Below are 5,256 nucleotides of genomic sequence, written 5' to 3' on the forward strand. Positions count from 1 at the left end.
GCTGCCTATGTGTTGGGTTGGTTCATCTAACTGAGTGGTAAATATTGAAAGACCCAGTTAGATGAACCAATCCAATACAGGCAGCAGTGTGGTCTGCAGCTTCTCTTAGGTTACATCATCCTCCATATAAAGGAGGTAGACTAGGGCCTAAATGATTTCTAATTCTCTTCCAGCTGCAATTTTCTATGTTCCCTTCATGGCCTGTCACAGAATTAAGACTTTCAAGTGTAGGCTCAGAATATATTCCTTAAAAATCATTTTTAATTGTGTAAGGAATATACAGGGCTTTTACTTTATAAAAATTATACAATTCTATTAACTGACCCTCAGACTAGAGGGCTGAGATTAATAAAGTTTAATTTATATATCATAAAACAACTTAGTTTTTTATGAACATATGATTTTAGGATTGCTTAGTCAGGCTTTAGTCCTATATGAAACTTGAGAAAATTAACTAAGAAAATTAGTTCTTTTTAATAATGTTTGATATATAGTCTGATTTGCCAATACCAATTCACCCACTTAAAGTAAACATATCTACCCTAACAACAGAAACAAAAAAAAAATAAAGCAACACAATAAATTCTGGGCAAGTGCCATGATTCTGTCCCTCTGTCCCTCTGTCCCTCTGTCTTTCCCTCCCTCCCTCCCTTTTTCCCTCCCTCCCTTCTTCCTTCCCTCCCTCCTTCTTTTCTTCCTTCCATTGCATTTAGGGTGGTAGGCACTCTGCAAGGTATCAAAGATATAACAGTGCAAGACAATCAACAATATTTTCATAGAAACTTACAGTCCAGTGAGGGAAACAGATATAAATCAAATAACCTAATGGATGATTATTACATATAATGTTATTTTCTTTGATGGAAATGTATAGAGTGCTATGCAAGTAACTGATATGGTAGCGGAGAAAGACTTCTGTTTGAGCTAAGATCCACAGCAAAAATGGAACTAAGTGGTGCAAGGGACACTGATGGGAATGTACTTGTCAGGGGGAAGAGCTGTTAGAGGACAGACTGAAAGAGAGAGAGAGAGAGAGAGAGAGAGGCCAAAGCAGAGGCCGCAGGGATGCTGGGGGCAGTCAGCCAGGCAGGACTGTAGGGGCCATCCTAAAGACAAGGAGAAGTCAATGAAACTGGAAGCCAGAGAGGCATCATCAAATTGGCATTATAAAGATGATGTTGTGGTATGAAAATGAGTTTAGGCCATATACTGAGAGTGGATATATTGAGATGAATGAGAACATTCCAGCAATAATTCAGGCTAGATATAGTGAGGGTTTGTGCTTAGGGAGTGTGTGGTGGTAGGAAGGAAATACATCAAGCTATACAATGAATAAAATAATCATTAAATTTAAATATAACAAAGACTCATGTACTATTTCAGGAGAATTGATTCAGGAAATAATCATTTAAATAAATATTGACATATTCAACCCAGTCATTCTCTCTCCTTTAGGGAATGTTAACAGAAGCCTAGTAAAACATAGAATTGAGACATCAACATGTGTAAACAGCCAATGTGGCTTATTTAGACCCTAATCCTTACATGTTCCTTTTAGCTGTGTAGACAGACACTGACTGTGGTTTTCGACTTAAGTACTCAGAGTTCCTTGCTTGGATGATGACTCTTCTGGAAACTATTCTAAATTCATTTACTTTAAACATAAGGAACCATTTCCAAGAAATAACAGACTTTTTTTTGGCAGGAATTTTTATCACCAGAAACTCAGACTTTTTACAGAATGTAACAAATAAGTAGTATAAATATAGCATACTCAAAGGGAATTTTAATTTTAATTAAAGTCAACCCCCCATTTTAATACAAGTCTTGTTAAAAATATCTCCACCTCCTAAGATGGTTGCAACTTTAGTGTAATGTCTTCCAACAAAAGCCAGAAGTATCTGTGATCCAAAGTCAATGTAACATTTTTAGTGCAAAAAAGTAAGGCAAACGTCAATGAATAATATTTTAGAGATGAAAATGGTGAGAAGCATTTTAATAAATTGATCTGTTACATGATTTCTGAGAAGTTAGTTGGAAAAGAATCTCTCTTTTTGGATACTCATGGAATTTATCTCTAATAAGGAACAATGTTTAACATAAAGTTCTATTAAGGTGTTAGAAATGAACTCCAAAGGCTAAATATCAAGCCATATACATGAATATCTACATAAAGACTCTAAAAATTGCAGGCCATCTTTAGTTTATAATTTTTTTTCTCTCTCACTACAATCACTGGTGCATCTTTTCTTTCCAGGATGTTATGTGAAACAATAGGCTTTCTGTTGATTCTCAAATTTATACTGAGTGGGCCTTCATTGGATTCTAAAGTTTCCCTAAGGCCATCTACCCCCACCCTTGACCTTCAAGACAACCTTCTTGCTCCACCCTGGAAGACCTATTGTTCCTGTTGTAGGCTCTGCTTTCCAGCCAGAAGCCATGCCTCCTCTTCTCACTTCATTTTCCAGGGATATGCATTTCACATTGCAGACTGTGATTGTTAATTTTTCATGTCCACTGGACTGGGCTAAGGGATGCCCAGATAGTTGGTAAAACATTATTCCTGAGTATATCTTTGTTTGGAAGAGATTAGCATTTGAGTCAGTAGACTGAGTCAAGAAGATCCACTCTCTCAGGTTTAAACAAGAATCCAATCCTTGAGGGCCCAAATAGAACAAAAAAGGGTGGAAGGGCAAATGGTCTGTCTTCTCTTGGAGCTAAGATGTCCATCTTCTGCCTTCTGACATCAGAACCTTCAGACTCAGACGGAATTGTCATTGGTTTTCCTGGCTCTCCAGCTCGCAGAAGGCAGACTGTGGGACATCTTAGCCTTCATAATCCCGTCCAGTTCTCATCATAAATCTCCCCTTACATATATCTATATATCCTATCGGTTCTGTTTCTCTGGAGAACCTAATATATACCCTTAGCCACAACTGTGAGTGGCTGAGGTATTGTCATCAAGGCTACCCTTTTGGATGTCAGTACACACTCTAAGATCTAATGCTAGATGCTGCCCAGAACTCTTGTTTCCTCTTATCATTTTTAAAAATATTATTTTATTGTTGACAGTATTACAGATATGTCCTATTTTCTCACCTTTTTGTCCTACTCCACTCCACCCCTGCCCCACCCCAGGCCTTATCCATGCTATTGTTTGTGTCCATGGGTTATGCATATATGCATATATGCTCTTTGGCTAATCTCTTCCTGTCCCCTTCTACACCTCACTCCCTACTGAGATTCATCAGTCTGTCCCATGCATTCCTACCTCTGGATCTATTTTGTCTCTCAGTTTATTTTGTTCATTGGATTCCACATATAAGTGAGATTATGTGATATTTGTCTTTTTCTGACTGGCTTATTTTGCTTAACATAATAGTCTCTAGGTCCATCCATCTGTCTAAGAGGATAAGAGCTCCTTCTTCTTTTATACACCTGCATAGTATTCCATTGTGCAAATGTCCTCTTATCCTTTTTAATGCCTCATAGTTCTCCAACTCTGTTAAATAACAAGGTTGTTTGTACTTTCTTTTCCCATTTCATTCCAGTGCGTCTATAGAATTTATGTTTGTACTTTCTTTTCCCATTTCATTCCAGTGTGTCTATAGAATTTATTAATTCAGCAACTACCAAAATATATGGCACTTTTTTATTTTTGTATAGTTTATTTCTAAAATCTTTGACATATTTAAATTTAATCTCTTTTTTTTTTTAACAAGAAAACTTAGACAAAAAGTTTACAAAAAGTATAGATGACTTATTCAAGGTCAGAAAGTGAAAGGACTGCAATATACATTTCTATGTCCTATCAAGTTCACTCTCTCTATATATAAGCAAGGAAGGATCTTAAAGGCACGGTGCTAAGAATCAAAGAAACAGATCAATACACATAATGCAAAACCATTTACAGTAATTAAAAGTTCAGGCATCATTAAAGTGGCAATACACATTAAATAAGGTAAGGCATTTTCTTTCATGGATGTGGGAAGGGAATGGAAGTAGAACATGGGGGAACGTGTCATAACTAAAAACATGAGGAGAGACTTTGCATGGATCCAATATGGTAATGAGCCATGAACTGAGTATAATTTTCTATTGATTCCTTCCTTTGGGTAGCCTTTTATGACAAAGAATAGAGCTATTCTTCTGTCACTCATAATCCAAACAATCCTACTAAATGCAACTTATACTTAAAACTTTTGCACAAGTTTGTAACATTAATTGGTCATCTAAGTCAAATGGAGTGTGCAGACCTCATCATGATAGCATGTAGAGAGGAGAGAAAGGTGCCAGCGAATGCAGAGATGGGGAGGTACCACCATCCTTCAGGCAGAAAGCCATACTAGTTTTGCCAGTTGGTATAGTCATGATGTATAAACACAAACTCTGAGTGCAGAATAGAACAGGATCTCAATGAAAATGATGGGCCACGGTGCTCACTTTGGTAGCACATATGTTAAAATTGGAACCATACAGAGAAGACTAGCAGGGCCCCTGTGCAAGGATGACATGCAAATTTGTGGTGTTCCATTTTTTTTTTTAAAGAGATGTATCGTAGACCAGTGTACTCACAAATATGTTATCTTTCTTAAGAAATCAAGGCAAAAATATCCCTACCTCCTCTTACTGTTTTATGATAGTCTCTTCTTGTGCCTTTAAAATAATTTATAATTCATATTATTGAAATTATAGATAATGCCAAAATACTCTTACAGAGCTTTAAACATTAATAGTGGACATTTACTAAAAGAAAAAATATAAAATTTAATCAAGGACAAAAATATCAATTATATTTAAAGATATGCTATTGAAGAGTCTTTTGTAAATTTTGTAAATAAAATTTTTTACTCTTTTCCAGCATAGAATAAATACTTTTTGCTTCTGTCTACTTGGAAAATAAAAGAAATATATTTTTAAATGTCTGAAGAAAAACAAATTCATAAATAGATTAAGATAAAAGATTTTAAGTATAATTGATTTTTTTAAACAAAGTGACTTATATTGATTTTCCACACTCAGTGCTTAAAAGCATGCATTTAACAGGCATTTTATACAAAATATACCTCGGTGACATTATTTATACTTTACAGTTGATCAAATCAACAGGGAAGACTATTGACCTACTTGAGGTTATGTAGTGGATCTAATTGAAACCACAAAGTTTCAAAGGTAGTTCTCAAATATCATCTAGAAGTCCATGATATAATGGGAAATTAGTTCTTTATTAAAAAGGGAAAAAATTTCTAGATTCTT

The 5,256-nt window shown here is 35.5% G+C and overlaps 1 non-coding gene across 1 annotated transcript; it reads left to right on the forward strand.

Moving 5' to 3' along the window:
• Window positions 1-4,435: 4,435 nt before the first annotated feature.
• Window positions 4,436-4,542, forward strand: LOC139009581 (U6 spliceosomal RNA). The gene has a single exon (XR_011471319.1). It is a non-coding gene; the product is annotated as a U6 spliceosomal RNA (small nuclear RNA).
• The last annotated feature ends 714 nt before the right edge of the window (window positions 4,543-5,256 follow it).

The sequence above is a fragment of the Myotis yumanensis genome, unplaced genomic scaffold, assembly GCF_028538775.1.
Source record: "Myotis yumanensis isolate MYYU_CA2020_CCGP unplaced genomic scaffold, mMyoYum1.0.hap1 SCAF_4, whole genome shotgun sequence".
Taxonomy (NCBI): Eukaryota; Metazoa; Chordata; class Mammalia; order Chiroptera; family Vespertilionidae; genus Myotis; species Myotis yumanensis.